This window comes from Aegilops tauschii, chromosome 4, assembly GCF_002575655.3.
Source record: "Aegilops tauschii subsp. strangulata cultivar AL8/78 chromosome 4, Aet v6.0, whole genome shotgun sequence".
NCBI classification, from domain to species: domain Eukaryota; kingdom Viridiplantae; phylum Streptophyta; class Magnoliopsida; order Poales; family Poaceae; genus Aegilops; species Aegilops tauschii.
This window is the reverse complement of record NC_053038.3, coordinates 276390791-276417439: the sequence shown is the minus strand read 5'-3', so window position 1 is coordinate 276417439 and position 26649 is coordinate 276390791. Positions and strand designations below refer to the sequence as shown.

At 47.8% G+C, this 26649-nt stretch overlaps 1 pseudogene; it reads right to left on the bottom strand.

Moving 5' to 3' along the window:
• Nucleotides 1-19196: 19196 nt before the first annotated feature.
• The window catches only part of LOC109742078 (uncharacterized), a 46343-nt pseudogene continuing 38890 nt past the window's right edge, over nt 19197-26649 (bottom strand).

Genomic DNA, 26649 nt, shown 5'->3' with positions numbered 1-26649 from the left:
AACACGTGTTGTGGCAGGCTCGGAAAAACGGTTCGTCACGACCAGACCACGGCTGAACGTCACGTTAAGAAAAGATGTCAGCAGATTAGATTTGTGGAAATATTATTCTCTCTACGGTGGTATGTGGAATTTGTTTTGCAGAGCCGGACACTATCCTTGTGTTCAAAATCTTCTATGGAATATTCAGAGGAGGAACCCGCCTTGCAATGCCGAAGACAATCTGCGCGCCGGACTCATCGTCATTGAAGTCTGGTTCTGGGGCTACTGAGGGAGTCCTGGATTAGAGGGTCCTCGGACAGCCGGACTATATCCTTTGGCCGGACTGTTGGACTATGGAGATACGAGATTGAAGACTTCGTCCCGTGTCTGGATGGGACTCTCCTTGGCGTGGAAGGCAAGCTTGGCAATACGGATATGTAGATATCCTCCCTTGTAACCGATTCTGTGTAACCCTAGCCCCCTCCGATGTCTATATAAACCGGAGGGTTTAGTCCGTAGGACAACAACAATCATACCATAGGCTAGCTTCTAGGGTTTAGCCTCTACGATCTCGTGGTAGATCAACTCTTGTAATACTCATATCATCAAGATCAATCAAGCAGGAAGTAGGGTATTACCTCCATCGAGAGGGCCCGAACCTGGGTAAACATCGTGTCCCCCGCCTCCTGTTACCATCCGCCTTAGACGCACAGTTCGGGACCCCCTACCTGAGATCCACCGGTTTTGACACCGACAATCATCTCTCTCCTCCCAATCAAATATTGGGCGCGGACAACCATCCTTTCCCGGCGGTGGCGCCCCCTATGGAACTCCAGCCCTCTTGACCTCATCAACACCCACGAGCTCTGCCATGGCTATCGCAATAGCTTGGATGTGTTCTCCTAGATCCTCGGCAGTCACCTTGGCCCAACCAGAGGCCTTAGAATGGGCAAGTTCCATTCCAACGGCAAGGACCGAGCCAAGCTTGACGACTAGTTCCGATCCCCCGCCCTAGATCAGCTCGAGGAGCTCACTTTTGATGAAGGGCACATGCACTCGCTGCCAACGTCCGCGCTCCGCCTTGCACCCACGTTGCGCGTCGCCAAGTCCAGGAACTGCCACCCCCTCTTAATGACGCGCTCGCTCTTATTGTACCACGACTGAAGCCCCTCGAGCTCGTCACCGTATGCCTCTCAAACAGTGACATGGAGCGCCTGCTCCGTGGCTGTACTGCACTCGAGTACCTTTGTCTTCAGGCGATCAATGGGTTGAGTACCTTCCACATCACCTCCATGACTCTCTGGACTATTTATGTGTGTTGCTGGTGCGGCAGAAAGACATCACAAGATGTGTACCATGGTATGGTCACTGAGGACACACCTACACTTGAGAGATTACTTGTAGTTGATCAAGAAGGTCCAACAAGAATCAATGTCATTTTTGTGATGAAATTGACAGTGGTGGGCTACTCGTCTGACAAATACTCCGAACTTGTTATTGGGTCCACACCCGTTCAGGTACAAAAACCGCCTTCTAGCTCTTCTTCTACAAATTAACATTATTTCTAATTTTGAAGATGTTTGTTCGTCTGTCATTCAGAAAATGATTCCGACAAGCTTGACCCCGAAACTGCGCACAGCGAAGGTCTTGGCACTAGAATCTATCGGCCCCAACCTGGAGCAAGTTGTGAGTTTCCTGAGATGCTTTCCATGCCTGGAGAAGCTATATATCTAGGTGATGTTCATTTCCTGTTAAATGTTAACCATAAGGGAGTTCAATTTGTGACACCTTTTTCCAAGTTTACAATGACAATGTACTACGATTTCTTAAGGATTCTTTTGGAGGATTTCAGTACATAGATGTCCCCCCCATATTGGTTGCTTGATCCATATGGTTACAATCAATACGCATTTCTCCTTTGGATACATGTCCCCCCATATTGGTAGCACGGGAACAGGCTCACCGATGATACATTTGGCGCCTCTTCGAGCCCACGCGTGCGGTGCGGTGTTGTCAAGCGTGCACTGGAATCCTCCGCTATGAACGACGTGACAAGACGTGAAGATTACAGGCCGGCCGGCCCCCATTTATTACAGTGGCCATTTAACCCTTGTGTCTCTTCAACCTTTCGATCGCGCTCCACCATCGCAAGAAGCACACCCACCACAAGAAATTCTTAGAGGGTATCCTGCGTGGCTCCAATGGCGCTCCGAGCGGCTGCCGATGACGAGCAGCAGTTCACCATGCATGCCATGGTGGACACCCACAGAAGGTTCATGGACCTCTCGGCGGTGTACACCAACAACCCGGTCTGGGTGGAGCACTCCATCCACATCATGGAGTTGTTGCTTGCCGAGGAGAAGTACAAGGTGGTCGAGTTCGACCTTGAGTACACCTGCGCTCGTGCCGGGTCTCGTCCCAAGGTTGCCGTCGCCCAGATGTGCGTGCGCCACCATGTCCTCGTCTACCACTGCTGCCTAGCCACAAGGCCTTGCGAGCATTTCGCCAGGTTTGTCAACAGCCCCCAGTACATGTTCGCTACGGTGGACATCACCAATGATGTAAAGGCGCTAGAGAATTCGGGCATCGCCTGCCAGAATCTTATCGACATCCAGGGCCAATACAAGATCTGGGGTAGCAAGGAGCATGAGAAGGACTAACTGGTTCACCTTGCTGAGGCCATCATCGACCCCTACTACAGAGACATGAAGGATTCGTGAAACAAGGACAAGCATGCCTGGCACTCGACCTAGATGGAGAAACTCGACAAAGCTCACGTTGTGTATGCGGCCAAGGAGGTGTACACGAGCTACGACATGTACAGGAGGAACATTGACATGAGGAAGTGCCTCCTTCCCCAAAACCGCCAGGGATCCAGCTGTTGGGGAACGTAGTAATTTCAAAAAATTTCCTACGCACACGCAAGATCATGGTGATGCATAGCAACGAGAGGGGAGAGTGTTGTCCACGTACCCTTGTAGACCAAAAGCGGAAGCGTTAACACAACGCGCTTGATGTAGTTGTACGTCTTCACGATCCGACCGATCAAATACCGAACGCACGGCACCTCCGAGTTCAGCACACGTTCAGCTCGATGACGTCCCTCGAACTCCGATCCAGCCAAGTGTTGAGGGAGAGTTTCGTCAGCACGACGGCGTGGTGACAATGATGATGTTCTACCGACACAGGGCTTCGCCTAAGCACCGCTACGATATTATCGAGGTGTAATATGGTGGAGGGGGGCACCGCACATGGCTAAGAGATCAATGATCAATTATGTGTCTTAGAGGTGCCCCCTGCCCCCGTATATATAGGAGCAAGGGGGGGTTCGGCCGGCCAAAGGGGAGAGGCGCGCCAGGAGGAGTCCTACTCCTACCGGGAGTACGACTCCCCCCCTTTTCCATGTTGGACTAGGAGAGAGAGGGGGAAGAGGTGGAGGGGAGGAAGGAAAGGGGGGGGGGCGCCGCCCCCCTCTCCTTGTCCTATTCGTACTGGGGGGGAGGGGCGTGCGGCCCTGCCCTGGCCTCCTCTCCTCTCTTCCACCTAGGCCCACTAAGGCCCATTAAGTTACCGGGGGGTTCCGGTAACCTCCCGGTACTCCGGAAAAATCCTGATTTCACCCGGAACACTTCCGATATCCAAAAATAGGCTTCCAATATATCAATCTTTATGTCTCGACCATTTCGAGACTCCTCGTTATGTCCGTGATCACATCCGGGACTCCGAAAAACTTTCGGTACATCAAAACATATAAACTCATAATATAACTGTCATCGTAACGTTAAGCGTGCGGACCCTACGGGTTCGAGAACTATGTAGACATGACCGAGACACCTCTCCGGTCAATAACCAATAGCGGAACCTGGATGCTCATATTGTCTCCCACATATTCTACGAAGATCTTTATCGGTCAGACCGCATAACAACATACGTAGTTCCCTTTGTCATCGGTATGTTACTTGCCCGAGATTTGATCGTCGGTATCTCGATACCTAGTTCAATCTCGTTACCGGCAAGTCTCTTTACTCGTTCTGTAATACATCATCCCGCAACTAACTCATTAGTTACAATGCTTGCAAGGCTTATAGTGATGTGTATTACTGAGTGGGCCCAGAGATACCTCTCCGACAATCGGAGTGACAAATCCTAATCTCGAAATACGCCAACCCAACAAGTACCTTTGGAGACACCTGTAGAGCACCTTTATAATCACCCAGTTACGTTGTGACGTTTGGTAGCACACAAAGTGTTCCTCCAGTAAACGGGAGTTGCATAATCTCATAGTCATAGGAACATGTATAAGTCATGAAGAAAGCAATAGCAACATACTAAACGATCGAGTGCTAAGCTAACGGAATGGGTCAAGTCAATCACATCATTCTCCTAATGATGTGATCCCGTTAATCAAATGACAACTCATGTCTATGGCTAGGAAACATAACCATCTTTGATCAACGAGCTAGTCAAGTAGAGGCATACTAGTGACACTTTGTTTGTTTATGTATTCACACAAGTATTATGTTTCCGGTTAATACAATTCTAGCATGAATAATAAACATTTATCATGATGTAAGGAAATAAATAATAACTTTATTATTGCCTCTAGGGCATATTTCTTCAGTCTCCCACTTGCACTAGAGTCAATAATCTAGATTACACGGTAATGATTCTTACACCCATGGAGTCTTGGTGCTGATCATGTTTTGCTCGTGGAAGAGGCTTAGTCAACGGGTCTGCAACATTCAGATCCGTATGTATCTTGCAAATTTCTATGTCTCCCACCTGGAGTAAATCCCGGATGGAATTGAAGCGTCTTTTGATGTGCTTGGTTCTCTTGTGAAATCTGGAATCCTTTGCTAAGGCAATTGCACCAGTATTGCCACAAAAGATTTTCATTGGACCCGATGCACTAGGTATGACACCTAGATCGGATATGAACTCCTTCATCCAGACTCCTTCATTTGCAACTTCCGAAGCAGCTATGTACTCTGCTTCACACGTAGATCCTGCCACGACACTTTGCTTAGAACTGCACCAACTGACAGCTCCACCGTTCAATGTAAACACGTATCCGGTTTGCGATTTAGAATCGCCCAGATCAGTGTCAAAGCTTGCATCAACGTAACCATTTACGATGAGCTCTTTGTCACCTCCATAAATGAGAAACATATCCTTAGTCCTTTTCAGGTATTTCAGGATGTTCTTGACTGCTGTCCAGTGATCCACTCCTGGATTACTTTGGTACCTCCCTGCTAAACTTATAGCAAGGCACACATCAGGTCTGGTACACAGCATTGCATACATGATAGAGCCTATGGCTGAAGCATAGGGAACATCTTTCATCTTCTCTCTATCTTCTGCAGTGGTCGGGCATTGAGTCTTACTCAATTTCACACCTTGTAATACAGGCAAGAACCCTTTCTTTGCTTGATCCATTTTGAACTTCTTCAAAACTTTGTCAAGGTATGTGCTTTGTGAAAGTCCAATTAAGCGTCTTGATCTATCTCTATAGATCTTGATGCCCAATATATATGCAGCTTCACCGAGGTCTTTCATTGAAAAACACTTATTCAAGTATCCCTTTATGCTATCCAGAAATTCTATATCATTTCCAATTAGTAATATGTCATCCACATATAATATCAGAAATGCTACTGAGCTCCCACTCACTTTCTTGTAAATACAGGCTTCTCCAAAAGTCTGTATAAAACCAAATGCTTTGATCACACTATCAAAGCGTTTATTCCAACTCCGAGAGGCTTGCACCAGTCCATAAATGGATCGCTGGAGCTTGCACACTTTGTTAGCTCCCTTTGGATCGACAAAACCTTCCGGTTGCATCATATACAACTCTTCTTCCAGAAATCCATTCAGGAATGCAGTTTTGACATCCATTTGCCAAATTTCATAATCATAAAATGCGGCAATTGCTAACATGATTCGGACAGATTTGAGCATCGCTACGGGTGAGAAGGTCTCATCATAGTCAATCCCTTGAACTTGTCGAAAACCATTCGCAACAAGTCGAGCTTTATAGACAGTAACATTACCGTCAGCGTCAGTCTTCTTCTTGAAGATCCATTTATTTTCAATGGCTTGCCGATCATCGGGCAAGTCAACCAAAGTCCATACTTTGTTCTCATACATGGATCCCATCTCGGATTTCATGGCCTCAAGCCATTTTGTAGAATCTGGGCTCACCATCGCTTCTTCATAGTTCGTAGGTTCGTCATGGTCTAGTAACATAACCTCCAGAACAGGATTACCGTACCACTTTGGTGCGGATCTTAATCTGGTTGACCTAAGAGGTTCAGTAATAACTTGATCTGAAGTTTCATGATCATTATCATTAACTTCCTCACTAATTGGTGTAGGTGTCGCAGAAACTGGTTTCTGTGATGATCTACTTTCCAATAAGGGAGCAGGTACAGTTACCTCATCAAGTTCTACTTTCCTCCCACTCACTTCTTTCGAGAGAAACTCCTTCTCCAGAAAGGATCCATTCTTAGCAACGAATGTCTTGCCTTCGGATCTGTGAGAGAAGGTGTACCCAACAGTCTCCTTTGGGTATCCTATGAAGACACATTTCTCCGATTTAGGTTCGAGCTTATCAGGTTGAAGTTTCTTCACATAAGCATCGCCACCCCAAACTTTAAGAAACGACAACTTTGGTTTCTTGCCAAACCATAGTTCATAAGGCGTCGTCTCAACGGATTTTGATGGTGCCCTATTTAGAGTGAATGAGCCGTCTCTAAAGCATAACCCCAAAACGATAGCGGTAAATCAGTAAGAGACATCATAGATCGCACCATATGTAGTAAAGTACGATTACGACGTTCGGACACACCATTATGTTGTGGTGTTCCGCGTGGCGTGAGTTGCGAAACTATTCCGCATTGTTTCAAATGTAGGCCAAACTCGTAACTAAAATATTCTTCTCCACGATCTGATCGTAGAAACTTTATTTTCTTGTTACGATGATTTTCAACTTCGCTCTGAAATTCTTTGAACTTTTCAAATGTTTCAGACTTATGTTTCATTAAGTAGATATACCCATATCTGCTCAAATCATCTGTGAAGGTGAGAAAATAATGATATCCGCCACGAGCCTCAATATTCATCGGACCACATACATCTGTATGTATGATTTCCAACAAATTAGTTGCTCTCTCCATAGTTCCGAAGAACGGTGTTTCAGTCATCTTGCCCATGAGACACGGTTCGCAAGTACCAAGTGATTCATAATCAAGTGATTCCAAAAGTCCATCATTATGGAGTTTCTTCATGCGCTTTACACCGATATGACCTAAACGGCAGTGCCATAAATAAGTTGCACTATCATTATCAACTCTGCATCTTTTGGCCTTGACAGTTTGAATATGTGTGTCACTACTACCGAGATTCATTAAAAATAGACCACTCTTCAAGGGTGCATGACCATAAAAGATATTACTCATATAAATAGAACAACCATTATTCTCTGATTTAAATGAATAACCGTCTCGCATCAAACAAGATCCAGATATAATGTTCATGCTCAACGCTGGCCCCAAATAACAATTATTTAGGTCTAATACTAATCCCGAAGGTAGATGTAGAGGTAGCGTGCCGACGGCGATTACATCGACTTTGGAACCGTTTCCCACGCGCATCGTCACCTCGTCCTTGGCCAGTGTTCGCTTAATCCGTAGTCCCTATTTCTAGTTGCAAATATTAGCAACAGAACCAGTATCAAATACCCAGGTGCTACTGCGAGCTCTGGTAAGGTACACATCAATAACATGTATATCACATATACCTTTGTTCACCTTGCCATCCTTCTTATCCGCCAAATACTTGGGGCAGTTCTGCTTCCAGTGACCAGTCTGCTTGCAGTAGAAGCACTCAGTCTCAGGCTTAGGTCCAGATTTGGGTTTCTTCTCCTGAACATCAACTTGCTTGCTGTTCTTCTTGAAGTTCCCCTTCTTCTTCCCTTTGCCCTTTTTCTTGAAACTAGTGGTCTTATTGACCATCAACACTTTATGCTCCTTTTTGATTTCTACCTCCGCTGCCTTTAGCATTGCGAAGAGCTCGGGAATTGTCTTATTCATCCCTTGCATGTTATAGTTCATCACGAAGCTCTTGTAGCTTGGTGGCAGTGATTGAAGAATTCTGTCAATGACGCTATCATCCGGAAGATTAACTCCCAGTTGAATCAAGTGATTGTTATACCCAGACATTTTGAGTATATGCTCACTGACAGAACTATTCTCTTCCATCTTGCAGCTGTAGAACTTATTGGAGACTTCATATCTCTCAATCCGGGCATTTGCTTGAAATATTAACTTCAACTCCTGGAACATCTCATATGCTCCATGACGTTCAAAACGTCGTTGAAGACCCGGTTCTAAGCCGTAAAGCATGGCACACTGAACTATCGAGTAGTCATCAGCTTTGCTCTGCCAGACCTTCATAACCTCTGGTGTTGCTCTTGCAGCAGGCCTGGCACCGAGCGGTGCTTCCAGGACGTAATTCTTCTGTGCAGCAATGAGGATAATCCTCAAGTTACGGACCCAGTCCGTGTAATTGCTACCATCATCTTTCAACTTTGCTTTCTCAAGGAACGCATTAAAATTCAACGGAAAAACAGCACGGGCCATCTATCTACAATTAACATAGACAAGCAAGATACTATCAGGTACTAAGTTCATGATAAATTTAAGTTCTATTAATCATATTACTTAAGAACTCCCACTTAGATAGACATCCCTCTAATCATCTAAGTGATTACGTGATCCAAATCAACTAAACCATAACCGATCATCACGTGAAATGGAGTAGTTTTCAATGGTGAACATCACTATGTTGATCATATCTACTATATGGTTCACGCTCGACCTTTCGGTCTCAGTGTTCCGAGGCCATATCTGCATATGCTAGGTTCATCAAGTTTAACCTGAGTATTCTACGTGTGCAAAACTGGCTTGCACCCGTTGTAGATGGACGTAGAGCTTATCACACCCGATCATCACGTGGTTTCTGGGCACGACGAACTTTGGCAATGGTGCATACTCAGGGAGAACACTTTTATCTTGAAATTTAGTGAGAGATCATCTTATAATGCTACCGTCAATCAAAGCAAGATAAGATGCATAAAAGATAAACATCACATGCAATCAATATAAGTGATATGATATGGCCATCATCATCTTGTGCTTGTGATCTCCATCTCCGAAGCACCGTCATGATCACCATCGTCACCGGCGCGACACCTTGATCTCCATCGTAGCATCGTTGTCGTCTCGCCAACTATTGCTTCTACGACTATCGCTACCACTTAGTGATAAAGTAAAACAATTACATGGCGATTGCATTGCATACAATAAAGCGACAACCATATGGCTCCTGCCAGTTGCCGATAACTCGGTTACAAAACATGATCATCTCATACAATAAAATTCAGCATCTTGTCTTGACCATATCACATCACAACATGCCCTGCAAAAACAAGTTAGACGTCCTCTACTTTGTTGTTGCAAGTTTTACGTGGCTGCTACGGGCTTAGCAAGAACCGTTCTTACCTACGCATCAAAACCACAACCATAGTTTGTCAAGTTGGTGCTGTTTTAACCTTCGCAAGGACCGGGCATAGCCACACTCGGTTCAACTAAAGTGAGAGAGACAGACACCCGCCAGTCACCTTTAAGCAACGAGTGCTCGCAACGGTGAAACCAGTCTCCCGTAAGCGTACGCGTAATGTCGGTCCGGGCCGCTTCATCTCACTATACCGCCGAACCAAAATATGACATGCTGGTAAGCAGTATGACTTATATCACCCACAACTCACTTGTGTTCTACTCGTGCATATAACATCAACGCATAAAACCAGGCTCTGATACAACTGTTGGGGAACGTAGTAATTTCAAAAAATTTCCTACGCACAGGCAAGATCATGGTGATGCATAGCAACGAGAGGGGAGAGTGTTGTCCACGTACCCTCATAGACCAAAAGCGGAAGCGTTAACACAACGCGGTTGATGTAGTTGTACGTCTTCACGATCCGACCGATCAAATACCGAACGCACGGCACCTCCGAGTTCAGCACACGTTCAGCTCGATGACGTCCCTCGAACTCCGATCCAGCCGAGTGTTGAGGGAGAGTTTCGTCAGCACGACGGCGTGGTGACAATGATGATGTTCTACCGACGCAGGGCTTCGCCTAAGCACCGCTACGATATTATCGAGGTGTAATATGGTGGAGGGGGCACCGCACATGGCTAAGAGATCAATGATCAATTGTGTGTCTTAGAGGTGCCCCTACCCCCGTATATATAGGAGCAAGGGGGGGTTCGGCCGGCCAAAGGGGAGAGGCGCGCCAGGAGGAGTCCTACTCCTACCGGGAGTAGGACTCCCCCCTTTTCCATGTTGGACTAGGAGAGAGAAGGTGGAAGAGGTGGAGGGGAGGAAGGAAAGGGGGGGCGCCGCCCCCCTCTCCTTGTCCTATTCGGACTGGGGGGAGGGGCGTGCGGCCCTGCCCTGGCCTCCTCTCCTCTCTTCCACCTAGGCCCACTAAGGCTCATTAAGTTACCGGGGGGTTCCGGTAACCTCTCGGTACTCCGGAAAAATCCTGATTTCACCCGGAACACTTCCGATATCCAAACATAGGCTTCCAATATATCAATCTTTATGTCTCGACCATTTCGAGACTCCTCGTTATGTCCGTGATCACATCCGGGACTCCGAACAACCTTCGGTACATCAAAACATCTAAACTCATAATATAACTGTCATCGTAACGTTAAGCGTGCGGACCCTACGGGTTCAAGAACTATGTAGACATGACTGAGACACCTCTCCGGTCAATAACCAATAGCGGAACCTGGATGCTCATATTGTCTCCCACATATTCTACGAAGATCTTTATCGGTCAAACCGCATAACAACATACGTTGTTCCCTTTGTCATCGGTATGTTACTTGCCCGAGATTTGATCGTCAATATCTCGATACCTAGTTCAATCTCGTTACCGGCAAGTCTCTTTACTCGTTCCATAATACATCATCCCGCAACTAACTCATTAGTTACAATGCTTGCAAGGCTTATAGTGATGTGTATTACTGAGTGGGCCCCTCCCTGGAGAGCACCCGTATCAAGACGAGGTCACCCACCTCGAGGGTCCTGGGGCGGATGCTATGGCAGTGATACTGCCACAGCGCCTGTTGGTACCTCGCAGCATCGAGCGAGGCTTGGCAGCGGCCCTCCTCCCCAAGCACGAGGTCCATCCCCCGCGAGGCTGTAATGCCCCGGGACCGATGCTCGAGTTGCCTTCCATTTTTTTGCGTTGTTGTCGTGTGTTTATTTTGCTTGTTGCGTTATCATAATTGTTTTGCATATTCCATTCCTACCTGTTTATGCCGTGATCATGTTGAGTGCCTTGTCATATTTTGCTTCTTGCATCATGTTCATTATTGATTATAGTATGCCATCCTTGTTGTTGCCATGATCATCTTGCTTTGCTATGCTATATGATTTAATATGCCTTGTGTCATTTTATTGCATTATGATCACCATGTGGGTTGCTTTCTTCATGGTGATGTGTTGTTGGTCCTCTATCCATCTTCACATTTTCCATCGACATTTTCCCCCAAGTGCACAACCTATCCACTTCTTCCTTTATATCAATTTTGGCTTTCATGTCAAGCGACATTATTTCCTCCTCCATTAATGTTCATTCTTTTCCTGATGCTATTTCACCATGCCTAAACCATCTCTGCCAATTTTAAGCTCTTTTGGACTTGATTTGGTTGGAATCAAAATTGCCTCAAGTTTGAGTTTAGTTCAAACTTGCGATAATTTTGTTTATCTAAAAATGCCCAAACCAATTATTTCAATTAGTGCATAATTCCAGCTTCGTGGGGATATTCTTATATCTCTCATACACCCCACTTTTATCCCTGTGCTTTTCTGTTTATTTTCTGCATGAGGAAAATGAAAAAGAAAAGAGACAGCAGCAAGAGCGGCCTACCTGGGCCTCCTCCTCCCAGGCCGGTCCAGCAGCAGCCTCAGCGCAGCCCCCCTCGCTCTCTCCCATGGTGAATCCACGCTGGATACCCATCCGGACCCACCTGGCAGTCTCTCTACTCCTACTTTTCTTCCTCCTCCCGATCACCTCTCCTCTCACAGTAATATTCAGGGGCACATGGCCACCGTGGCTACCACGGCGCCCACGCCCCTCCTTTTTAACCAGCGCCCCCTCTCTAGGGTTTCCCCTTCCTCCTCCCTTCCTCCTCCATGCCGCCAGCCAGGTAAGGGGAGCTCCACCTCGCCCCATCACCGCCGCCCGACGCCATGGCCGGCTCGTGCTCAAGCTTTCCTCCGGCGTAGCAAGCTCGTCGCCGACCCTTTCTCCATCCACGCGCATCGAGACGCCGCCACGACCCCGTTCCTCTGCGATCCAAGGCTGGAGACGCCAGGTCCATCGACGTCTTCCTCCCCTGCTTCCTCTGCTTCATGGAACCGAGGACGCTGCCCCGATCAGCGAGTCTTCTCGCCGTCCCAGGCCACCGGCGACCACGTGCAACTCCAGCAGCAACCCCTCGGTGAGCAGCCGCTCATCCTATTCCCTCTCCGAATCGTTTCCCTCGCCGTAGTCCTCTTCCCGAGCAAGCAAACGCCATGTCCGCCATGGACGAGTTCCTGGAGCTCGCCCCGCTCGGGTATACACGTCCTCACACACACGTATCACAACCCATCGCCCTGTATGGTCCATCCAGGGAGCAGCAGCTCCGTGCCGCCCCTTGACATGGCCGGCCCTTGCTTCCCGAGCACGTCGGAAGGCAAGTCCGGTGAGGTGGCTCTGCCTCCTCGGTTTCTTTGCACGCACGTGCACATCCTTCTTCAGTGAACTCTCTCAGGGATTCCGCACACCACACCCGCAGCCACCGCCGCTTGTACGGCAGCACCCCCACCTGTTTCCGCAGCCCCGCCGGCGACCTGCAGCCGCTGGTGTTGGCTCCCGGCGCCGGCCATGTCCACCGTGCGTTCGAGCCATCTTTGATTCCGTTTTCAGCTTCGTCAGATCAACGCCAGGGCATTCATCTTTTCTGTTATTTTTTTCCAGTCAGGTTTGCTTGAACTGTTGGTTTAGTTACAGTTTGTCTGCGAATTATCTTAGGTGCACTTCTGTTGCTATTGGTTAGACTAGCAGGTTTGCACCCAGGCAACCAGGGATCAAATCCCCACGACAACATCTTTTTGCACCAATTTTGGCTCACCCAGATCAAGCCCTTGTTCTTCTTCATCTTGCGCCTATCCCCTATCATACCACCGACACACTGCTATCCTAGTGGTCTTCAGAGTGTGCAACGAATCAGCAGGTCCTGTGTTCGATTCCCAGGTGCTCCTAATTTTCGCCCTGTTTTTTCTTTCTTTCCGCCGCACACACACTGTCACTTGGGCCAAATCTTCCTGGGCCGTTGCAGGTTGCTGCAATCTGGCCTGCGTTTGTTTTTTTTCCATCTCAGAGATTTTTCTCTATTTTCAGTGCATGCATAATTACAGGAATGCCATCATTTTAAAATGCTCATATTTAAATATCCATGCATCCAAATGAAACATGTCATATATGCTTCTTGCTCAGTTTTTCATGTTCTTTCACAATAGGCAACTTTCATCCCTGTTAAAAATATTTAAAACTGCTGGTTGCATTAATTTGCATAAAGCACATGCTAAAATGTTTTATTTCATAACTAATTAACCGTAACTCGGAATTTAATAAACTTTATATGTAAATGGGGTAGAATAATGCCTAGTTCAACATGGTGCACTTTATTTTGATGTTTAACAACATTAAAATTGTGTTTATGGCAGCACAGTACCAAATCTAAAATATGCACATGAGGATTTTCCGGAATTGTTGTTTGTTGTTCCGGCCTCATTTAAACTTGCCTAAATAGTTAGTCTATTTATGATTCACCCTCTTGCCATGTTTAACAACATTTAACTTTGTTGGGTACATAAATGAGAGGGAACTAAATAATTGATGTGGTGTGTCGTCAATATGCAACTCGTTGCATATTGAGCTCCACTTAATTTGTAATGTTGTTTGTTGCACTTTGCCATGCCATGCTCATTAAATTGGACATGCATCATACTTGATTGTGCATCATGCCATGTTTATGTGATGGTTGTTTACCATGTTGTTTGCTTCTTTCCGGTGTTACTTCTTCGGGTTAGTTCCGATAACGTCGCGTTTGTGAGGATTCGTTCGACTTCGTCTGTTTGTCTTCCTCATGGACTCATTCTTCTTCCTTGCGGGATCTCAGGCAAGATGACCATACCCTCGAAATCACTTCTATCTTTGCTTGCTAGTTGTTCGCTCTATTGCTATGCCGCGCTACCTATCACTTGCTATATCATGCCTCCCATATTGCCATGTCAAGCCTCTAACCCACCTTTCCTAGCAAACTGTTGTTTGGCTATGTTACCGCTTTTGCTCAGCCCCTCTTATAGCGTTGCTAGTTGCAGGTGAAGTTGAAGTTGGTTCCATGTTGGAACATGGATATGTTGGGATATCACAATATCTCTTATTTTAATTAATGCACCTATATACTTGGTAAAGGATGGAAGTCTCGGCCTTATGCCTGGTGTTTTGTTCCACTCTTGTCGCCCTAGTTTCTGTCATACCGGTGTTATGTTCCTTGATTTTGCATTCCTTACGTGGTTGGGTGATTTATGGGACCCCCTTGATAGTTCGCTATGGTTGAAACTCCTCCAGCAAGGCCCAACCTTGGTTTTACCATTTGCCACCTAAGCCTTTTTCCCTTGGGTTTCCGGAGCCCGAGGGTCATCTTTATTTACCCCCCCGGGCCAGTGCTCCTTCGAGTGTTGGTCCGAACCGAGCAGCCTGCGGGGCCACCTCGGGGCAACTTGAGGGCTGGTTTTACTCGTAGCTTGACTTATCCGGTGTGCCCTGAGAACGAGATATGTGCACCTCCTATCGGGATTTGTCGGCACATCGGGCGGCTTTGCTGGTCTTGTTTTAACATTGTCGAAATGTCTTGTAAACCGGGATTCCGAGACTGATCGGGTCTTCCCGGGAGAAGGAATATCCTTCGTTGACCGTGAGAGCTTATAACGGGGTAACTTGGGACACCCCTGCAGGGTAGTATCTTTCAAAAACCGTGCCCACGGTTATGGGGCAGATGGGAATTTGTTAATTTTCGGTTGTAGAGAAATTGACACTTGACTTAATTAAAATGCATCAACCGCGTGTGTAGCCGTGATGGTCTCTTTTCGGCGGAGTCCGGGAAGTGAACACGGTTCTTGGGTTATGTTTGACGTAAGTAGGAGTTCAGGATCACCTCTTGATCATTTCTAGCTTCTCGACCGTTGCGTTGCTCCTCTTCTCGCTCTTATTTGCGTATGTTAGCCACCATATATGCTTAGTGCTTGCTGCAGCTCCAACTCATTACCCCATCCTTTCCTATAAGCTTAAATAGTCTTGATCTCGCGGGTGTGAGATTGCTGAGTCCTTGTGGCTCACAGATTTCTACAACAACAGTTGCAGGTGCAGGTTATGCGATGATCATGACGCGAGAGCGATGCTTGCTTGCTTTGAGTTCTTCTTCTGCTTCGTCGTTAAGGGGATAGGTTCAAGGTGGGCAGCCTGGGCTAGCAGGGTGGATGTCGTTTGAGTTTCTGTTTGTGTTTCATCCATAGTCGGATGTTGCTCTTGTGTATGATGATGTTGTATTCGTGTGACATTGTATTCCTTTTGTATGTATTCCCAACTTTTATGTAATGGTACGATGTAATGATATCCACCTTGCGAAAGCGTCTCCAATTTGCGCTTCTATCCTTGGTGGGACCTTTGAGTTCCTTTAGGATAGGGTCGCATATTGAGCGTGACAGAGGCGTCCTGGCGTGCCTCGTGAAACGCCAAGACCCGCGGGGAGCGATGTTTGACCTCATGAGGGAGGATCATCTGAACCCCATAGATGAGGAAGAATGGGGTCTCGCTGGTGGGCTTAGTCACGGTGGTGCGGATGGACCACCGCACGGACTGAAGCTCATCGAGCCAACTCCTGCCGCAGGCCTCGAGTTTGTTCTTACGACCTCTGCATTGGCGCGCTCGGCTTGGCCGTTACTCCATGGGTGCACCACTGATGCGTAGCATATCTGTGTTCCAAGGTTAGCACAATATGTTTTGAAGGGGTCGCTCATGAACTCAGAGCCATTGTCAGTGATGATACGGTTGGGGACTCCAAAGCGGCTCACGAGGCCCTTGATGACCTTGATGGTCGAGCCAGCTGGGATGGTGCGCACGGGTTCTAGCTCCGCCCACTTGGTGCACTTTTCGATGGCGGCATAGAGGTAGCGGTAGCTCCCGGCTGCTCGAGAAACGAACCTAGGATATCCATCCCCCAGACCGCAAACGGCCATGAGCGGGTTGGTGGATCTGTTTGTCATGGAATTGACATGACTCGTAGGATCTCACTAGCTCAGTGGCATCGCTGAGTGTTGTGGGCCAGTAGAACACGTTGCAGAATGCCTTAACCACAAGGGTGGGCAACGAAGAGTGGTGCCCACAATTCCCGCTGTGGATGTCAGCCAGCAGCTCGCACCCCTGCTCCTTGGAGATGCACTGCAGAGAGACGTCGTTTGGGCGCCTTCGGTAGAGCTCGCCATCCTGGATGCAGTAAGTGGTGGCCTAGCGGGCCACGCATTCTGCATCTTCCTCCTTCTCGCGCAAGGTTCCTCGGAGTAGGCGAGCTCCAGAGGTCGGACCGCAGGCTAGGGCGCCCGAGATGGGTGCCATGGGCGGTTCCTCCCAAAGCAGCGCCGGGCCTGTAGTGGGGGGGGGGAGCCGCCGATGGCTTGAAGAGCCGCTCTTCAAAGACGCCAGGCTTCTGGGGTTCACGTTGGGACGCCTTCTTGGCTATGTCGCCCGCCTCCTTGTTCGTGCCACGTGGTACGTGCTATAATTCCAAGACCAAGAATCGTTCTTCAATTTTGCGTACCTCTTCTAGGTATGCCTCCATGCGCTCGTCTTTTGGCTTGTACTCCTTCTTGGATAAGTTGACAAGGAGCTGAGAGTCGCCCTTGATGGTGAGACACCTGACCCCCCAGAGCCGCCGCAGCCTTCAGGCCGGTGATCAGGCCCTCATATTCCGTGATGTTTTTGGAGACCTTCTCACCATGCTGGAAGCAGAGTTGCACGACGTAGTAGAGCTTGTCCTGTGTAGGTGAGATGATCACGGCTCCAGCCCCCGTGCCATGTCATGCGAACGCACCGTCAAAGTACATAACCCAGCCATTTGGTGCCTCGTCTCTGGGCATGAGGGAACGGTCTTAGCCAACCCCTCAGTCAGGGGCGTCTATCCATTCTGCCACAAAGTCAGCGAGGGCCACGCCCTTGATGACCCTGGTGGTGCTAAACTCCAACTGGAACACCTGTAGCTCGATGTTCCACTCAGCAACCCTGCCCGCGGCGTTGGGGCTCCGAAGCACCTTCTCCAGGGGGTATGCTGAGATGACTTTAATGGGGTGGCCTTGGAAGTAGTGGCGCAGCTTCCCTGAGGTGACAAGGAGCGCGAGCAGGAGCTTCTGTGGCATGGGGTAGCGTGCATGCGCGTCACGCAGCACCGTGCTGACAAAGTACATGGGGTGCTCGATGAGGGAAGAGGTGTCGATGGTGTTCGGCCCTTCTTGAGACGAGGGAGCCTCTGGAGCCTTGCCGTCCAGTGGGGTAGTCGGAGCCTCAGGAGCGCCATCCTAAGGTGGCGATGGCACGGTCAGGCGCGGGGCGCTACGCCGCGCACCCGCATCCGCGCGCTCTTCGCGGACCGACATGACTGCCGCGCTGGCCGAGTGGGGTGTGGCGGCCAGGTAAAGCACCAAGGGCTTAACAGGGCGAGGTGCCACCATCACTGGCGGGCTAGTGAGGTACCTCTTGAGGTCTTGGAAGGCCATCTCGGCCTCCGGAGTCCATTCAAACGGGCCCTTCTTCTTCATCAGTTTGAAGAACGCGAGGCCGCGCTCGCCTAGCTTGGAGATGAAGCGCCCCAACGAAGTTACGCAGCCCGCGAGCTTCAGCATCTCCTTGAGGGTCTGCGGCGGGCTCATCCTTTCTATTGCCTTGATCTTCTCTGGGTTAGCCTCAATCCCTTTGTGTGAAACCAGGAAGCCTAGCAGCTTGCCAGACGGGACATCGAACACGCACTTCTCCGGATTGAGTCGCAGGTTTACCTTGCACAGGTTGGTGAACGTTTCTTCCAAATCTTCTACGAGGGTCCTCGCCTCACGTGACTTGACCACTATGTCGTCGACGTACGCCTCGGCGTTCATTCGGAGCTGTCGGCCCAGGGCGATGTGCATCAATCCTTGGAAGGTTGCGCCATCATTGCGCAGCCTGAACGGCATGCAGGTGTAGCAATACACCCGCACGGGGTCAGGAAGGTTGTATTCTCGACGTCCTGCACCACCATCTTGATTTGGTGGTAGCCCAAGAAGGCGTCCAAGAAGCACAGCAAGTCGCACTCAGTGGTGGAGTTGACGATCTGGTCGATGCGCGGAAGAGGGAAAGTGTCCTAAGGACAAGCTTTGTTGAGGCTCATGAAGTCGACACACATGAGCTCCTTCCCTCCATTCTTGGGAATGATGACCGGATTGGCCAGCCAATCTGGGTGCCGGACTTCCTGAATGACGCCAGCTTCTTGCAGCTTGTGGACCTCCTGGACGATGAACGACTGCTTCTCCGGGGCTTGCCGCCGCGCCGTCTGCTTCACTGGGCGCGCACCGGGGCACACCATCAAGTGGTGCTCGATCACATCTCGTGGGACGCCGACCAGGTCTATTGCCTCCCATGCAAACACATCCTTGTTCGCACGGAGGAAGCCGACCAGCGCCTCTTCCTGGTCTAGGGGGAGGCCGACGCCTATGGTGAGGGTGGGGCCTGAGCCCCCATCGTCGACTAGCACTTGCTTCATCTCGGCCCAGTCTTGAGAGAACAACTGTTTCTTCTTTGCGGGTGCGGCTTCCGGGATCTCCCAAGTGCCTTTGGCGCCAGGTTGCACGAACGCCGTTGCCTTGAAGGCGAGCTTGAGGGCCAGGAGTGCATCCTGGGCATCCCCCGTCACAGTGAGTATGCCGCCGCTCCCCGGCATCTTGATGATGTTGTAGCCGGGGTGCGTAGCTGCCATGAATTTGGCGAGGGCCGGATACCCAAGGATGGCATTTTATGGGAGGCCGATGCAAGCGATGTCAAAGTCGATTTGCTCAGTGCGGTAGTTGTAGCGCGTGCTGAAGGTGACAGGGAGGCGCATATGTCCCAGAGGGACGGTGGAGCCGTCGACCACCCCTGAGAAGGGTTTGGTGGGGCGAGCTGGTCGTAAGGCACATGAAGCTGATCGAAAGCTTCCATAGAGAGGACATTGAGGCCAGCACTACCGTCTATGAGGGTCCTAGTGATTGCAACATTGCTGCTGGTGGGCGTACAGAGCATGGGGAGCGCACCGGCGGTGACTGTGGTCTTGGGGTGATCCCTAGAGTCGTAAATGATGTGGGTCTCTGATGTTTGCCTGAACTATGTCGGTATTTCCCCAAAGAGGAAGGGGTGATGCAACACAGCATCGGTAGGTATTTCCCTCAGTGATGAGACCAAGGTTATCGAACCAGTAGGAGAACCTAGCAACACAACATAAACATCGCCTACACACAAATAACAAATACTCGCAACCCGACGTGTAAAAGGGGTTGTCAATCCCTTTCGGGTAACGTCGCTTAGAGATAGGCAAATGGACGTGAGAGAGTTGTAAATATTGATAGATCGGACGCCAAATAAAATAAATTGCAGCAAGGTATTTTTGTATTTTTTTGGTTTAATAGATCTAAAAATAAAAGGTAAATAAAATAGATCGCAAAGGCAAATAATATGAGAAAGAGACCCGGGGGCCGTAGGTTTCACTAGTGGCTTCTCTCGAGAAAATAGCAAATGGTGGGTGAAGAAATTACTGTTGGGCAATTGATAGAACTTCAAATAATCATGACGATATCCAGGCAATGATTATTATATAGGCATCACGTCCAAGATTAGTAGACCGACTCCTGCCTGCATCTACTACTATTACTCCACACATCGACCGCTATCTAGCATGCATCTAGTGTATTAAGTTCATGGAAAACGGAGTAATGCAATAAGAACGATGACATGATGTAGACAAGATAAATTTATGTAGAAATAGACCCCCATCGTTTTATCCTTAGTAGCAACGATACATATGTAACACCCATGATGCGGCTATATCTCTCACGTGTCGGGGCACGAGTTAGAGGCATAGCCGCATTGTGGTTTTGTCGCAAGAAGGGTCATCTTCACATAATCCCATGTATATGAACAAGAAAGGGATAAAGAGGGTTGGCTTACAATCGCCACTTCACACAATACTTAAATAATTCATACATCATAAAAAATACACACATAGTCCGAATACGGACAACCAAATGAAAAAGAAGATAACCCAACTGCTAGATCCCCAATCGTCCCAACTAGTCTCCACTACTGATCATCAGGAAACGAAACATAGTAACGACCAAGGTCCTCGTCGAACTCCCACTTGAGTTCGGTAGCATCACCTGCACTGGTATCATCGGCACCTGCAACTGTTTGGAAGTATCCGTGAGTCACGAGGACTCAGCAATCTCACACCCGCGAGATCAAGACTATTTAAGCTTATGGGTAGGATAAGGTAAAGAGGTGGAGCTGCAGCAAGGACTAAGCAAATATGGTGGCTAACATACAAAAATAAGAGTAAGATGAGAAGCTACGCAACGGTCGTGAAGCTAGAAGTGATAAAGAAGTGATCTTGAAACTGCTTACGATCAAACATAACCCAAAACCATGTTCACTTCCCGGACTCCGCCGAAAAGAGACCATCACGGTTACACACGCGGTTGATGCATTTTAATTAAGTCAAGTGTCAAGTTCCCTACATTCGGACATTACCAAATTCCCATCTTCCACATAACCGCGGGCACGGCTTTCAAAAGTTTATACCCTGCAGGGGTGTCCCAACTTAGCCCATCACAAGCTCTCACGATCAACGAAGGATATTCCTTCTCCCGGAACAAACCGATCAAACTCGGAATCCCGGTTACAAGACATTTCGACAATGGTAAAACAAGACCAGCAAGACCGCCGGACTGTGCCGACAAATCCCGAGAGGAGCTGCCCATATCTCATTCCCAGGGCACACCGGATAGGTCAAGCTAGCCCTCAAGTTTCCCCGAGGTGGCCCTGCAGGCTGCTCGGTTAGGACCAACACTCAGAGGAGCACTGGCCCGGGGGGGGGGGGGGGGTTAAAATAAAGATGACCCTTGAGTCTGCAGAACCCAAGGGAAAGGTATAGGTGGTAGGTAGGCAAATGGTAAAACCAAGGTTGGGCCTTGCTGGAGGAGTTTTATTCAAAACGAACTGTCAAGGGGGTCCCATAACCCCAACCGTGTAAGGAACACAAAATCAATGAACATAACACCGGTATGACGGAAACTAGGGCGGCAAGAGTGGAACAAAACACCAGGCATAAGGCCGAGCCTTCCACCCTTTACCAAGTATATACATGCATTAGATTAAAATAAGAGATATTGTGATATCCCAACATATCCATGTTCCAAACATGGAACAAACATCAACTTCACCTGCAACTAACAACGCTATAAGAGGGGCTGAGCAAAAGCGGTAACATAGCCAAACAACGGTTCGCTAGGAAGGTGGGTTAGAGGCTTGACATGGCAAAATGGGAGGCATGATAAACAAGTGGTAGGTAGCGCGACATAGCGATAGAGCGAACCACTAGCAAGCAAAGATAGAAGTGATATCGAGGGTAATGGTCATCTTGCCTGAGATCCCGCAAGGAAGAAGAACGAGTCCATGAAGAAGATAAACAGACATAGTCGAACGGATCCTCACAATCGCAACGTAACCAGAACTATCAAGGAGAAGCGCAACCGGAAAAAAGCAAACATCATGGTAAACAACCATCACATAAACATGGCACGATGCACAACCAAGTATGATGCATGTCCGGTTTAATGATTCATGGCATGGCAAAGTGCAAAATTCAATACTACAAATTAAGTGGAGCTCAATATGCAACTCTGTTGCATATTGACGAAACACCACATTCAATTATTTAGTTCGCTCTTGTTTATGCTACTCAACAATATTAAATGTTGGTTAACATGACAAGAGGTGGAACATAATAAAACTACTTATCTAGGCAAGTTCAAATGAGGCCGGAACAACAAACAACAATTTCGGAAAATCCTCATGTGCATATTTTAGATTTGGTACTGTTCTGCCTAAAGTCATATTTTATTGTTGTTAAACATGCAAAGTAATGCCACCATGTTAAACTATGCATTATTCCACCCCATTTACATATAAAGTTTATTAAATTCGGAGCTACGGTTAATTAGTTATGAAATAAATCATTTTAACATGGCATTTATGCAAAATTAAACAAACAATAAGTTTAAACATTTTAAACATGGATGAAAATAGCAGATTATGAAACTAGATGAAAAACTAAGCATTTTTCATATATAGATTATTTTAATCCGATGCACGGTTTGTGAGATATTAAATGCATGAACATGAGGGTTTTTCTGCATATCTGCCAACTCTGGATAAATAGACAAAATCGTAGAACCCTAAAAAAACCTATACGGGCCGAATCTGGCTGGCCCAACAGTGCATGAGAGAGAGGCAGAGGCGTTGGGGCTCACCATGTGCCAGGCCCAGGTCAGCGGAGGGGAGCTGGGCCGCGGAGGAGGTCACGCGCGACCCAGGAGGTGGTTGAGGCAGGGGAACGAGCAAAGCCCCTCTGCTCGATGCAGAGCGAGCAAAGGCCGGTAGCGCTGGGACTTGGCGAAGGCGGGGCATCGCGAGGCGATGACGCGTATCCGAGAGGTCTTGACGACGGGAGCCGGTTCCCAGCAAGACCCAGGGCGCGGGGCAAGGTCTTGGGGGTTCGGGCGTCCATGGGGTCTCCTGTTGACGAACAGAGACAGGGGGAGCGATGTGAGAGGGAGAGAAGGAACCGGGGGAAGGAAGGGCAGGGATGAGGAAGAGAAGCAGGGCGCGAGGATCTGGTCGGCGGGACCTGCTGGAGCTGCCGTCGGTGAGGTGGTACGGGCAGCCCGGGGGTTCCTTGAGGCGTAGACGGTCTGCAGGTGCGGGCGCAGGAGGAGTTCAGGTCGGAGGCGGACATGGTGTTCCCTGATTCAGCAAGAGAGAGGGAATGCTTAGCGGAGGGAGGAACCAGAGGAGGGAGAGAAAGGAACAACGAGGGGCCACGACGAGCAGTTCCTGCTGGTGCTCGGCGTCGAGGCAGAGAAGGAGCTCCTCTCCTTTGGGCTTGAGCGAAGCAAGGAGGAAGAGGCATCGAGAGGGAGAAGAGCTCGGGCGCGGGGCTGCGTGGATGGATAGGATCTGGGTGGGGCTGGTGGTTGGCGCAGGGGGAATGAGAGGATCCCGAGGTGGGAGATGAGTGCGGCGGCGGCTGGGAGGATCCCTAGAAATTAGGGATTTGGTCTCGGGTTAGGCTAATATATATAGCGAGTGGTTAGGTTAGTGGCTACTCGGGCCCTCCGATTGCAATCGGACGGTCAAGAAATAAATAGGTTGGGAGTCCAAATAAGAAAACGGAGATGTTTTATAGATGTTTGGGGATGATCCGGACCCATCGGTCACGATAGTTCGGTTCGGGTTAGGGAAAGTTTTGGACATGGTTGTGAAGGGGTTTGACAAAAGGCCACGGAGAAGACAAGAGAGAACAAAGTTGTCTGGTTGATCTGAGCAGAGGTTGACAGAGACAAGGAAGGAGTGGCAACTACAAACGAATGCAAGTTTTTGAAAAATGACGGCAACAGAGTGCCGATGCAATGCGAATGATGCGATGATGAATGCAACAAACAAAAATAAAACACACGCCGACAACAAAATAACTGGAAGGCTTCTGGAGCGTTGATAATCGTATCTACTTTTCCAAACACTTTTGCCCTTGTTTTGGACTCTAACTTGCATGGTTTGAATGGAACTAACCCGGACTGATGCTGTTTTCGGCAGAATTGCCATGGTGTCATTTTTGTGCAGAAATAAAAGTTCTCGGAATGACCTGAAACTTCACGAAGAATATTTTTGGAATTAATAAAAAATACTGGCGAAAGAATCAAGGCCAGGGGGCCCACACCCTGTCCACGAGGGTGGGGGCACGCCTACCCCCCTGGGCGCGCCCCCTGCCTTGTGGGCCCCCTGGTGCTCCACCGACCTCAACTCCAACTCTATATATTCATGTTCGGGGAGAAAAAAATTAGAGAGAAGGATTCATCGCGTTTTACGATATAGAGCCGCCGCCAAGCCCTAATCTCTCTCGGGAGGGCTGATCTGGAGTCCATTCGGGGCTCCGGAGAGGGAAATCTGTCGCCATCGTCATCATCAACCTTCCTCCGTCACCAATTTCATGATGCTCACCGCCATGTGTGAGTAATTCCATCGTAGGCTTGCTGGACGGTGATGGGTTGGATGAGATTTACCATGTAATCGAGTTAGTTTTGTTAGGGTTTCATCCCTAGTATCCACTATGTTCTGAGATTGATGTTGCTATGGCTTTGCTATGCTTAATGCTTGTTACTAGGGCCCGAGTGCCATGATTTCAGATCTGAACCTATTATGTTTTCATGAATATATGTGAGTTCTTGATCCTATCTTGAAAGTCTATAGTCACCTATTATGTGTTATGATCCGTTAACCCCGAAGTGACAATAGTCGGGATACTTACCGGTGATGACCGTAGTTTGAGGAGTTCATGTATTCACCAAGTGTTAATGCTTTGGTCCAGTACTCTATTAAAAGGAGGCCTTAATATCCCTTAGTTTCCAATAGGACCCCGTTCCCATGGGAGGGTAGGACAAAAGATGTCATGCAAGTTCTTTTCCATAAGCACGTATGACTATATTCGGAATACATGCCTACATTATATTGATGAATTGGAGCTAGTTCTGTGTCACCCTATGTTATAACTATTGCATGAGGAATCGCATCCGGCATAATTCTCCATCATCGATCCAATGCCTACGAGCTTTTCACATATTGCTCTTTGCTTAGTTACTTTTCCGTTGCCACTGTTACAATTACTACAAAACTGCTACTGTTACTTTTGCCACTGTTACCGTTACTTCCATAGTACTTTGCTACTAAATACTTTGCTGCAGATACTAAGTTATCCAGGTGTGGTTGAATTGACAACTCAACTGCTAATACTTGAGAATATTCTTTGGTTCCCCTTGTGTCGAATCAATAAATTTGGGTGGAATACTCTACCCTCGAAAACTGTTGCGATCCCCTATACTTGTGGATTATCAAGACTATTTTCTGGCGCCGTTGCGGGGGAGCATAACTCTATTATTTGAGTCAATTGGGATTTTTATCTGCTGGTCACTATGAGGAACTTGAAAGACGAGAAAACCAAAATTTATCCCTCAACTACGAGGGGAGGTAAGGAACTGCCATTTAGCTCTGCACTTGATTCTCCTTCTGTTTTGAGTAAACTTGCGACACCTAAACCTGCTTCTGCTATTAATTCTGATATGTAGCATGTTATTGATGATGCCACTTCTGCTATGCATGATACTTATGATGAAACTACTTCTATGCCTGATACTACTGTGCCACTAGGTGAATTTCTTGATGAACAACTTGCTAGGGCTAGAGAGAACAAAATTATTGAAACTGATAATATTGATGAAAGTGATGATGAAGAATCTCCCCCTAGATATGAATTGCCTGTTGTGCCTGAGGGTTATGTTATGGATGAACAAACTGCTAGAGACTTTCTTGCTTGCAATGATAGGAACGATCTTAAGAAATTATTAGCTAAGCTGAAAGAAAATTCTTTGAATGCTAGAATGAAATATGACCCTGCTTTTGCTACTTCACCTATCCGTGTTACTGATAAGGATTATGATTTCTCTGTTGATCCCGAGATAATTACTTTGGTTGAATCTGATCCTTTTTATGGCTATGAATCTAAAACTGTTGTGGCACATCTTACTAAATTAAATGATATAGCCACCCTATTCACTAATGATGAGAAAACTCGCTATTACTATATCCTTAAATTATTTCCGTTCTCATTAAAGGGTGATGCTAAAAAATGGTTTAATTCTCTTGATCCTGGTTGTGTGCGTAGTCCCCAGGATATGATTTATTACTTCTCTGCTAAATATTTCCCCGCTCATAAGAAACAAGCTGCTTTAAGGGAAATATATAATTTTGTGCAAATTGAAGAAGAGAGTCTCCCACAAGATTGGGGGAGGCTTCTCCAATTACTTAATGCTTTGCCTGATCATCCTCTCAAGAAAAATGAAATACTTGATATCTTTTATAATGGACTAACCGATGCTTACAGAGACCACCTGGATAATTGTGCTGGTTGTGTTTTCAGGGAAAGAACAGTTGATCAAGATGAATTGCTATTGAATAATATGTTGACTAATGAACATAATTGGACACTTCCTGAACCAGCTCCGAAGAAAAGGGGTATTCTATTTCTCAGTCCTGAAGATATGCAAGAGGCAAAGAAATCTATGAAAGAAAAAGGTATTAAAGCTGAAGATGTTAAGAATTTACCT